This window comes from Heterodontus francisci, unplaced genomic scaffold (genome assembly GCF_036365525.1).
Source record: "Heterodontus francisci isolate sHetFra1 unplaced genomic scaffold, sHetFra1.hap1 HAP1_SCAFFOLD_618, whole genome shotgun sequence".
Lineage (NCBI taxonomy): Eukaryota > Metazoa > Chordata > Chondrichthyes > Heterodontiformes > Heterodontidae > Heterodontus > Heterodontus francisci.
Genome location: NW_027141114.1, coordinates 657169 through 670108, shown reverse-complemented (window position 1 = coordinate 670108; position 12940 = coordinate 657169). Strand labels below are relative to the sequence as shown.

The following is a 12940-nucleotide window of genomic DNA, read 5'->3' as shown; positions in this document are numbered from 1 at the left end:
AATGTGAAAAGTGAATGGAATATGAAGATTGGAACTCATGTTGCAGTTATATAAAGCTCTGTGCTCCTGAAGTAAATGTCCAAGCCCAGATTGTGGGGAATCTGTGGAGAGTGATTTGGTTTTTATTCATTAATGGGCGCAAGTATCGCTGATAAGTCTAGCATTTATTACCCATTCCTATTGCCGTTGAAAATGTGGTGGTGAGCTGCCTTTTTGAACTGCTACAGTCCATATGGTGTAGGAACACCCACAGTGCTATTGGGGAGGGAGTTCCAGGATTGTGACCCAACAACAGTGAAGAAATGGCGATATAGTTCCATGTCAGGATGGTGAGTGACTTAGAGGGGAACCTGCAGATGGCGAGTTCCCATGCATCTGCTGCCCTTGTCCTTCGAGGTGGTAGTGGTCACGGTTTTGGAAGGTGATGTTGAAGGATACTTGGCGAGATACTGCAGTGCATATGGAGATGGTACACACTGCAGCCACTGTGTACTGGTGGTGGAGGAAGTGAATGTTTAAGGTGGCGGGTGAGGTGCCGATCAAGTGGGCTGCTTTCTCCTGGATGGTGTTGAGCTTCTTGAGTGTTGTTGAGTGGGATGTATTCCATCCCACCCCTGACTTGTGCCTTGTACATGGTGGACAGGATTTGAGGTGTCAGGAGGCAAGATACTTGCTGCAGAATTCCTAATCTCTGACCTGCACTTATAGCTGCAGCATAGGTGTGACTGGTCCAGTTTAGTTTCTGGTCAATGGTAACCCCCAAGATGTTGATGGTGGGGGATTCAGTGATGATTATGCTGCTGAATATCAAAAGGTAGATGGTTTGATTCTCTCTCAATCGAGATGTTCACTGCTGAGCACTTGTGTGGCCAGAAGGTTGCTTGTCACTTATCAGCTCAAGCCTGAAGTTTGTACAGGTCTCGCTGCTTGTGGGCACAGACTGCTTCAGTATCTGAGGAGTTGTGAGTCATCAGCGAACATTCCCACTTCTGACTTATGTTGAAGGGAAAGTGATCAATGAAACAGCTGAGGATGTTTGGGCTGAGGACACTACCCTGAGAAACTCCTGAGGCAATGTCTTGGGCTGAGATGATTGGCCTCCACTAACCACAACCATCTTGCTTTGTGCGAGGTATGACTCCACCAAGTGGAGAGTTTTCCCCCTGATTCTCATTGACTTCAATTTTGCTCGGGATCCTTGATGCCACACTCACTGAAGGGTAATCACTCTCACCTCTCCTCTAGAACTCCACTCTTTTGTGTCTGTTTGAACCAAGCTGCAATAAAAAATAAGAACAGAAGAAATATTAGCAGTAGTAGGCCATTTGGCCCCTCGAGCCTGCTCCACCATTCAATAGGATCATGGCTGACCTGATCATGGCCTCAACCCCACTTTGTTGCCTGCCCCCCATAACCCTTGACTTCCTTGTGGATAAAAATCTGTCAAACTCAGTCTTGAAGGCATGCAATGACCCAGCCTCCACTACTCTCTGTGGTAGAGAATTCCAAAGATTAATGACTCTCTGAGAGAAGAAATTCCTCCTCATTTCCTTCTGATATGGAAGACCATTATTCTGAAACTGTGTCCCCTAGTTCTAAATTCCACCATGAGGGGAAACATCCTCTCAGCATCCACCCTGTCAAGCCCCCTCAAAATCTTATATGTCTCAATACGATCACCTATCATTTTTCTTAACTCCAATGAGTATATGTCCAACCTGATCACCTTCCATATAAGACAACCACTTCATCACAGGCATTAATCCAGTGAATCTTCTCTGAGCTGCCTCCAATGCAAGTATATCCCTCCTTAAATAAGGAGACCAAAACTGTACACAGTACTCCAGGTGTGTATTCACCAACACCCTGTGCATTTGCAGCAAGACTTCTCTACTTTTATACTCCATCCCCCTTGAAATAAAGGGCAACATTCCATTTGCCTTCCTAATTATTTGCTGTACCTGCATGGTAACTTTTTGTGATTCATGTACGAGGACACCCAGATCCTTCTATACCGCAGCATTCTGTAGTCTCTCGCAATTTAAATAATATTTTGCTTTCCCATTCTTCTTACCAAAGTGGATAACCTCACATTTTCCCACATTATACTCTACCTGCCAAGTATTTGCCTGGAGTCGAGGAACCCTGGCAGAACCTAAACTGAGCATTGATGAGCAGATTATTGCTAAGTGTCTGGTGCTTGATAGCACTGTTGATGACATCTTCCATCACTTTGCTGATGATTGATAGGAGACTGATGGGGTGGTAATTGGTCAGATTGGATTTGTCCTGCTTTTTTTTATGGAGTGGGCACACTTGGGCAATTTTCCACATTGTTGGGTAAATGCCTGTGTTGCAGCTCAACTGGAACAGTGTGGCTGAGAGCGCAGCTCGTTCTGGAGCACAAGTCTTCAGTACTAGAGCCGGGATGTTGTTAGGGCCTATTGTCATTGCTGTATCGAGTGACTTCAGTTGTTTCTTGCTATCATGTGGAGTGAATCAAATTGGCTGAAGACTGGAAACTGTGATGCTGGGGACCTCAGGAGGCCGAGATGAATCATCCACTGAGCAATTTCTGATGGAAGATGGTTGTAAATGATTCAGCTTTGGCTCCACCATCATTGAGGATGGGGATTTTTTGGAGCCTCCTCATCTGGTTAGTTATTTAATTGTCCACCATCATTCATGACTGGATGTGGCAGGACTAAGGACCGATGATCTGATCATGAGGGAGATATCCATGCGTGGAGTGGTGGGATCTATGGAAAGTGATCCTGAAGAGGGTGTCCGAGCCTGGAGTGGCGGGATCTGTGGAGAGTGATCCTGACGAGAGTGTGCAAACCTGGAATGGAAGCTTTCTGTGGAGGTACAGGAGTAGGCCATTCAGACCCAGTATTTTATAAAGGTTTATCATAACTTATTTGCTTTTACTATATGTCTCTGTTAATAAAGCCAAGTGTCCTGTTTGCTCTTTGAAGCCTTTTCAAACCTTCTAAGATTGGTGTACATTGTCTCTCTGTTCCGGCACCCACTTTAGAATTGTAACATTTCATTTATATGGCCTCTCCTTATTCTTCCTCCCAAATTGTATCTCTTCACAATTCTCTGTGTAAATTTTATCTGCCATGTGAAAGCGCATTTTACCAGTTTTTTTAAGTTCCCCTGAAGTGTGTTACAATCACTGGCACAGGATGAAATTCTCGAGCATTCTTTGATGCAATCTCCATGGAAAGAGCAATCTTACATGCGAGCTCGAATGTGAGATTTTGTGTGTTTAGTATATTTTCTCATCCACCAATATAAGCACAAATCTGTCTCATAATGCACGGTCTAAGAATATGCCAAAGTTGCAATGTAGTGATAAATTCTTTATGCCACAATGTACTCACCAACTGTTTCACTACTTTTCTGATTTCTGCTTCCAAATTTCTAGCTTGCCGTGATCTCTCGTGGCTTCAGGTTGAAATGTTCCTCCAACTTGGTGATGATTGTTTTGAATGGCACATCTTTTGCCTTGATGGGAGCAGGAAGCTTTGTTAGCTGGTCATACACTTCCAGGCTAATTTCCATTGGCAAAATAGCTTTCTTGCCCTCAAGAATTGCCTTGACCTCTGCACTTTCACCTTCAAATTCCAAAATGTTATTAGCTCTGAAAAACATGTCCATTCTTTCAATATATGAACTGAATGGTTCTCAAGCCCTCTCATAAGTTCCTCACCTTCCGATGTATCCCATATGTGTGCAGCCATATTGTCCCAAATAAGCAATTTGAATCAGATGCACAGGAAGACCTTGCGGTATCTCATTCAACTGAAGAGACATTCTGTGGCCCAGGCTTCACACAATCCACCTAAAATCTCAACCATCCGAGCAGGTAGGTCACCAGGAGCTAGCTGATCCTGTTCACCGCAGTCCCTGCTGCTGTTTGCTGCCTATATTTACGGACTTTTATCTCATCCTCATCACCATTTTCTCCAATATATTCAGGGGGCATCAGCAGAGAAAATATACACCAAGCGTGGCAAGTGCAAGGAATTGTTTATTTGCGTCATTATGTCATGCACATAATATACAAATACATTACCTGTGTGAATCATTTCTTGAGCACTTTTATACCAGATGTGTCTGAATAAATGGAACCCCGTCACAATAAACACTGTCACCTTTCAATGTTTAACGGAGAGGTTTGATGGCCTGATGTGTGTGATTCCCACATTAATGTGTTTCTACAAAGTTCGGAGAAAGACGGAGATATGAATAATTTGCAGGGAAATCTTTAAGCATATCTCCATGTTTCTCACTGACAAAGTTCTGCAAACACATGGAATCAGAAAGAACCTGAGTGCAAAATCAACAAAAATAAACACAGCCAGAGAGACTTGCAATAACCTGTAGCTCAGGGAAAGTACATGATGTTGTGGAAGTGATTTTGATTTTTTTTTGTGAAATTTTTTTTGAGGAATTCATCGTCAAACTTAATAAATGTCAGACCAGTTCTTTTTCAAGAGGGTACTGAAAATATTAATTTGGCAACTATGTTTGCTGGTTGTCACATGACTCAAGTTGAATGTCGAACAGAAACCCTGGTAACAGGGGGAAATGTGGACAGAGAAGTCAGTTGCGCCTCTTGATTGGACAAACCCGGCAGCAGCAGCACTCACCGAAGAGGGCAGAACAATCACAAGCTTTTATTTGTAGCAGTCATTGTGTTTTACCTTCTGGAGTGAGCAGCTGATAAAGTTAGCCTGAAGAAGTGTCAAGGAAGGAGAGAAGATCACAACCCACGTTGTTTTGCAGCAAATCTTTAAAAGACCCTGAGAACTTCACTGTGTCAATTCATCTCTTCTCCTGTCTTTGAAGAAAGCCTGCTAAAATTAATTTTCAACACTGCCTCTAAAAAACTGTTCTAAAAGACCCTAGTGACCTGTCTACGCACACTCAGAAGTTAGACTGTATGCCAGTTTTGGAACAACATATCTCATCTGCTGTTTTCTTCAGGAATGAACAAGTAATCAGCCCAAGTGTTGTTTTTGTCTTTAACAGAACTCAGAATTGTAAAAAATAATTCTTTTTTTTTCAGTTAACCGGTGTATGTATGTGTGCATGTGTGGGGCTGTGGGAAGAAAGGGGCTTTCAATGTTGGTTAAGGTAAAAAGGGAACTTTTAAAATTTCTACCTGTGTATTTATGCTTTATTTCATGACTAGTTAAAACTTGTTCTGTAATAAACTGATAATTTTGCTGTTCATTAAAGAAACATGGTCAATGTCTTCTATTCTGGGAAGATTACAGTAAATGATTGACTGTTTCAGGAAGTGGGAAAAGTTAAAATATATGTTGTGACCTGTGGAGAAGTGGGATGAGAATATATAGAAGGGTCTGAAGAAGGGTCATTGACCTGAAACGTTAACTCTGCTTCTCTCTGCACAGATGCTGCCAGACCTGATGAGTATTTCCAGCATTTCTTGTTTTTATTTGAGTTTTCCTGCATCTGCTGTATTTTGCTTTGATATTGTTATTATATGAGAATAAATAGTGCACTCCTCTGATTTTAACTTTAACAGCATCTGGCTCTGTAGCTTTGTTGGTTAAAGCACCTGTCTTGTAAACAGGAGATCCTGGGTTCAATTCCCAGTAAAGCCTTGTTTCACATTTGTGACGTCGAAGTTACCTTATCAATCGCTTCCATCTGTGTCTACTGAGCTTTAAGTGAGAATTCAAATTGCATGATGAATTTTCGTCACAGCCTTGTGAAGGATGTTAGTTTGGAATGGCTGTTCCTCCTTCGACAGAAATTCAGTCCTGATATTTCAAAGGCAACTTCTTTGATTCAAATTTGTTCACAGTTGCATTCAACCTGGAAAACAGCTCGACATGAATGTCACTGAAGGAAAGTGTGACTGCGTTGTCTGTGTTGCTTGTGACTGAGATTGGGACATGACGCAAGTGGGAGGGTTGTTCTGAGGTTTGGAATATTTGTCAGTCAGCAACAAGAAAAATCAAAGGAACCAAATAAGAAAACCTATGTCTCATGTGGTTACCGAGAAACGGTCAGAAGATATTAAACTTTGTTCTGTTCAATAAAGCTGTGTGAACTTTGACCTTTCCAGCCTTTTATAAACAGTATTTGAAGTGTCTCGGTAACAATGTTCAGTGTTGATGAGAGTGGGGACTGGGTGAGCATCTGCTGAGTGTGACAGGGTCAGGACTGGATGCAGGAAGTTCTCTGACAGTCTCTCTCTCTCTCGCTGATGGGTTTGAGTTGATTTTCAACTGGCAGCTGTTAGTGTTTCGATAAATCAAGTTCCCTCCACCCATTTTTTTGGACAGACAGTGTAGTATAAGGATGTAAATGGTTAATGCTGAAGACATTGGGATCAATCACTCCCACTGTCAGAGTGATGATGTAACAGTCACAGGAGATGAGGTTTGGGAGGAGAGAGCAGCACCAAGGATGCCAGCTTAGGAGGCTTGATGAATGTGTATATAGTATTGTGTAAATTAGAAAAGAGTTCTTAGTTCTTTCAGCAGGAAATGTGTCCCGAAAATATCGAGAAACTCACAATTTTATTACTCAGGAGTCGGAACACAGATATTAATTCCAAGTGACAGTTCTGGGTTCATTTAACAAAGAAAGGTAGAGAATAATATTACTCACTGATTGAAATCCCCCAGTGAGGAGATAGTTAAACAGGTGATCTGTTGGGGCATCCTTCGATCCAAGGTTTCGGCAGCATTTAATCTCCCTTTTTGGTGAAATTCTCTGTTATTTGCAACTTTTTTTTTTATCCAGCTTTGAAGGGCAAGTGAAAAAACTGAAAAAACTGAACAGTTCCATCCTTTCTTTTCTTCCTTCTTCCCTTCTTTCCATCGGTTTCTCTTTTCTGTCCCAGATCAATATAATGATGAGAATCCCAATTTAATCTGCTGTTTCTGGTGTTTTATCCATTCCAATCAAAGTCAATGTTCCAATCAAATCTATTTGTTATTCCACAGTGTCTCTCCATGTGTTTTATTCTGTTGTATTCTCTCACAGTCTGTTTGATGATCAATGTTACATCTCACTCTCTGTTCTGGTGAAGATCAGAAGCAGTGATATCTGTTTACACCACCTGACACGTCGGCCTGAGGCTGTGCCTCGCCGATCATGTGGAGTTAGGAACATAGGAACATAGGAGCAAGAGTCGGCCATTCAGCCCATCGAGCCTGCCCCACCATTCAATATGATCATGGCTGATCATCCGCTTCAATGCCCTTTTCCCCACACTTTCCTCATATTCCCTGATGTCATTTGTATTTAGAAATCTGTCAATCTCTACTTTAAACATACTCAACGACTGAGCTTCCACAGCCCTCTGGGGTACAGAATTCCAAAGATTCACAACCCTCCGTGCAAAGAAATTTCTCCTCATCTCTGTCCTAAGGAGCTTCCCCCTTATTTTGAAATTGAGCCTCTGGTTCTCGACTCCCCATCCAGATGAAACATCTTAGCTGCATCTACCCTGACTGTCCTTTAAATATTTTGTAGGTTTCAATGAGATCACCTCTCATTCTTTGAAACTCTAGAGAATACAGCCCCAGTTTCCCAATCTCTCTTCATAGAACAGTCCCACCATCCCAGGAACAAGTCTGATGAACTTTCGTTGAACTCCCTCCATGGCAATAATATCCTTCCTAAGGTAAGGAGACCAAATCTGCACACAGTACTCCAAGTGCGGTCTAACCAAGTTTCTGTACAATTGAAGCAAGAATTCACTACTCCTGTACTCAAATCCTCTTGTGATAAAGGCTAACGTACTATTAGCCTTCCTAATTGCTTGCTGCACCTGCATGTTAGCTTTCAGTGACTTATTGACATGGATACCCAGATCACCCTGATATTCTGTACCTCAGCTAATAAAGGAAAGGATTCCATATACCTGCTGAACCACCTTATTGACCTGTACTGCTACTTCAGGGATCTGTGGACATTCACTCCAACGTCTCTCACTTCCTCTGCACCGTTCAGTGTTCTCCCATTAATTGTGTATTCCTTTGCCTTTTTTGACCTCCCAAATGCATCACCTCACACTTGTCCAATTTGAATTCCATTTACCACTTCTCTGCCCACCTGACCAGTCTATTGATATCTTCCTGCAGTGTACAGCTATCCTCCTCCCTATCAACAACACGGACAATTTTTGTTTCATCTGCAAACATCTTGATTGTGCCCTCTACATTTATGTCCATATCATTAATATATACCACAAAAAGCAGGGGACCTAGTTGTGAGCCCTGTGGAACGCCACTGGAAACAGTCCTCCATTTGCAAAAACACCTGTAACCAATTCCTTTTTGTTTCCTGCCACTGAACCAATTTTGTGTCCAGCTTGCTACACTCCCCTGGATCCCATGTGCTTTTATTTTTTTTAACCAGTTTGCCATGTGGGACCTTGTCAAAAGTCTTGCTAAAATCCATGTGGATCAGATCAACTGCACTATCCTCATCAATCCTCATTGTTACTTCTTCAAAAACATTCAATCAAGTTCTTCAGACAGGAGCTTCCCTGAACAAATCCATGCTGACGGTACTTGATTAATCTGTGCCTTTCTAAGTGACAGTTTATCCTGTCTCTCAGAATTAATTCCAATAATTCGCCCACTATTGCGGTTAGGCTGACTGGCCTTTAATTGTTGCCTCGCTTCCTTTTTCAACAATGGTGCAATGTTAGCAATAAAAACAAAAAGTGCTGGACATACACAGCAGGTCTGGCAGCATCTGTGGAGAGAGAAACAAAGTTAACATTTCAGGTCAGTGACCTTTCATCAGAACAGAAACGTTAACTTTGCTTCTCTCTCTCCACAGTTGCTGCCAGACCTGCTGTGTATTTCCAATGCAACTAGTTTTTATTTCAGATTTGCAGCATCTGCAGAATTTTGCTTTTATTGCAGTGTTACGAGACCTCCAATCCTCTGACATCACACCCGTGTCCAGTGAGGGATTGGAAACTGATGGTCAGACCTTCCACTATTTCCTTCCTGGCTTCTTTTAACAGCCTGTGGTACATTTCATCCGGCCCTGATGATTTATCCACTTTCAAGGATGTTAATCCCATTTATACTTCTTCTCTCCCTCAGTTTATCATGTCCAATACTTCACACTCCTTCTCCTTAATTACAATATCTGCATCACCCCCTCATTTGTGAAGACAGTAAAATATTCATTAATAAACATACCAACATCTTCCACACTGACACATAGGTTACATTTTTAGGTCTTTGATGGGCCCTACTCTTTCCTCAGTTGCCTCTGACTGCAATGTATTGATGAAACATCTTTGGATTTGTTTTGATTTTTCTTGTCAATATTCTTTCATGATCTCTGTTTGTTCTTCATCGCTACTCCCAAATACCTCTAGTCATGTCAAAACACAACTTATCAGAAGGGGAATTTGAACTCACCCCTGCAGAGAGAATTGTGATCTGAATGAACCGTCTCAGACTGCTCGACCATCCTGACTACCCCATGTGTATGTTTAATGCTGACGAAATTATCCATTCATTGTGAAAGTATTTGTGAGATTGTGGAAATGTCTGGAAGAGGAAAGACCAACGGGAAAGCTCGGTCCAAGGCCAAGTCTCGCTCCTCCCGGGCTGGACTGCAGTTCCCGGTGGGCCGTGTTCACAGGCTCCTGAGAAAGGGTAACTATGCTGAGCGTGTGGGTGCCAGAGTCCATGTCTATCTGGCTGCTGTGCTCGAGTATCTGACCGCTGAAATCCTCGAGCTGGGCGGTAACGCGGCCCGGGACAACAAGAAGACCTGCATCATCCCCAGCCACCTACAGCTGGCCGTCCTCAATGATGAGGAGCTCAACAAGCTGCTGGGAGGGGTGACCATCATTCAGGGTAGGGTGCTGCCTAATATCCAGGCCGTGTTGCTGCCCAAGAAAACCAGCGCTCCGGGCACCAAAACCAAGTCAATCTGCCAGAATTTTTTCAAATACGCAAAGGCTCTTTTCAGAGCCACCCACAGTATCTGAAAGGGCTGATTACTGTCTGAAGTCTGCTGTACCCACACTTCTGTCTATCCTTCTTCATCTGGAACAACCAATGCTATCTTCCATTCCTTTCACCATTATGTGTTTAACTAGCTTCTCCTTATAGTCAGTACAATATCAATGTACTAATGAAATGATCTGTGTCAGTGCTGGCAATTTCCATAGAATCATAGAAAAATTAGGGCACAGAAGGAGTCCATTCAGCCCATCGCGTTTGCTCTGGCCGAAAAAACTAGCCACCCAATCTATTCCCACCTTCCAGCACCTGATCCGTAGAATTGCAGGTTACAGCACATCAGGTGCATGTCCAGGTATTTTTAAATGAGTTGAGGGCTTCTGCCTCCACCACCATTCCTGTCAGCGAATTCCAGGCACCCACCACCCTCTGGGTAAAAACGTTTCCCCTCATGTCCCCTCTAATCCTTCTACCAATCACCTTAAATCTGTGCCCCCTGGTAACTGACCTCCCCACCAGGGGAAACAGGTCCTTACTGTCCACTCTGTCTGGGCGCCTCATAATTTTGTACACCTCATTCAAGTCACCCCTCAGACTCCTCTGTTTTAAGGAAAACACCCCGAGCCGCTCCAATATTTGCTCATAGCTGCAACTTTCAAGCCCTGGCAACGTTCTTGTAAATCTCCTCTGTACTCTCTCCAGAGCAATTATGTCCTTTCTGTAATGTGATGACCAGAACTGTACGCAATACTCCAGCTGTGGCCTAACCGCCATTTTATACAGTTCTAGCACTACATCCCTGCTTTTCTATTCTATACCTTGGCCAATAAAGGAAAGCATTCTATATGCCTTCTTCACGACTCTATCTACCTGTACTGCCACTTTCAAGGACCTGTGGACATGCACTCCAAAGTCTCTCACTTCTTCTACCCCTCTCAATATCTTCCCATTTATTGTGTATTCCCTTGCTTTGTTTGCCCTCCCCAAATGCATTCCCTCACACTTCTCCAGATTGAATTCCATTTGCCATTTTTCCGCCCACTCAACCAATCCATTCATATCATTCTGATGTCTACAGCTATCTTCCTCACTATCAATTACACGGCCAATTTTTGTGTCATCAGCAAATTTCCCAATCATAGCTCCCACATTTAATTCCAAATCATTAATATATACCACAAACAGCAAGGGACCCAACACTGAGCCCTGTGGAATGCCACTGGAAACTGCTTTCCATTCGCAAAAACATTCGTCGATAACTATCCTTTGTTTCCTGTCACTGAGTCAATTTTGGATCCAACCTGCCACATTCCTCTGTATTCCATGGGCTTTCATTTTACTGACCAGTCTGCCATGTGGGACCTTACTAAAATCCATGTAGACCACATCCATCACACTATCCTCATCAATGTTTCTTGTTACTTCCTCAAAAAACTCAATCAAGTTAGTGAGACATGACCTTCCCTGAACAAATCCATGCTGACTATCCCTGATTAATCCGTGCCTTTCTAAGTGGCAGTTTATCCTGTCCCTCAGAATTGATTCTAATAATTTACCCACCACCGAGGCCAGACTGACCGGCCTATAATTATTTGGCCTATCCCTCACATCCTTTTTAAATAATAGTACAACGTTCGCAGACCTCCAATCCTCCGGCACCTCCCCCATATCCAGTGAGGATTTGAAGATGATCCTCAGCGCATCCACTATTTCCTCCCTGGCTTCCTGTAACAACCTCAGATGCAAATCATCCGGCCCTGGTGATTTATTCATTTTGAAGGATGTCAGACTCTCTAGTACTTCCACTCTCATTATGCTTATCGTATCTAATATTTCACACTCCTCTTCTTTGTCTGCATCATCCCTCTCCTTTGTGAAGGCAGAGACAAAAACTCATTAAGAACCCCACACACATCTTCTGCATCCACTCATACGTTCCCTTGTACATCTCTGATCGGCCGTACCCTTTCCTTAGTTATCCTCTTGCTCTTAATGTACTGATAGAACATTTTTGGTGTTTCCTTCAAGTAGTTGTATCCAGTCCACATCCACCAAGTCACCTCTCAGTTTTGTAAAATTTGCCTTCCCCCAATTTAAAACTTTTACTTCTGTTGTATCTTTGTCCTTTTACATGATTATGCCAAAACTAATTGGAGCATGGTCACTCGGGGTGGTGGTGGCGTAGTGGTCTTGTCAGTAGACTTGTCAGTGGATTAGTAACCCAGACACCGAGGGTATTGCTCAGGGGACGTGGGTTCAAATCCCACCATTGAAATTTAAATCCAAATAATAAATCTGCAATTAAAAAGCAAGTCTAATGATGGCCATGAAACCATTGTTGATGGTTGTAAAAACCCATCTGGTTTACTAATGCCCTTTAGGGAAGGAAATCTGCTGTTCTTGTCTGGCCTGCATGCGACTGCAGACCCACAGCAATGTGGTTGACTCTTACATGCCCTCTGAAATGGCCGAGCGAGCCACTCAGTTGAAACTAAACACTACGAAGTCATTAAAAAGGAATGAAAGCAGACGGGCCACCCGGCGTCGACCTGGGCACCAGAAATGACAATGGCAAACCCAGCGCTGTCGACCCTGCAAAGTCCTCCTTAGTAACATCTGGTGGCTTGTGTTAAGTTGGGAGAGCAACAGCCTGACATAGTCATACTCACAGAATCATACCTTACAGGCAATGTCGCAGACACTGCCATCACCATCCCTGGGTATGTCCTGTCCCACGGGCAGGACAGACTCACCAGAGGTGTCAGTAGAAAGGGAATTGCCCTGGAAGTCCTCAACATCGACTCTGGACCCCATGAGGTCTCATGGCATCAGATCAAACAATGGACAAGGAAACCTCCTGCTGATTATCACCTACTGCCCTCCCTCAGCTGATGAGTCAGTACTCCTCCATGTTGAACAGCACTTGGAGGAAGCACTGAGGGTGGCAA

General features: G+C 43.2%; 1 non-coding gene across 1 annotated transcript; it reads left to right on the top strand.

The window, feature by feature from the left end:
* The first annotated feature begins 5568 nt into the window (after positions 1-5568).
* trnat-ugu (transfer RNA threonine (anticodon UGU)) lies at positions 5569-5642 on the top strand. The gene has a single exon. It is a non-coding gene; the product is annotated as a tRNA-Thr (tRNA).
* The last annotated feature ends 7298 nt before the right edge of the window (positions 5643-12940 follow it).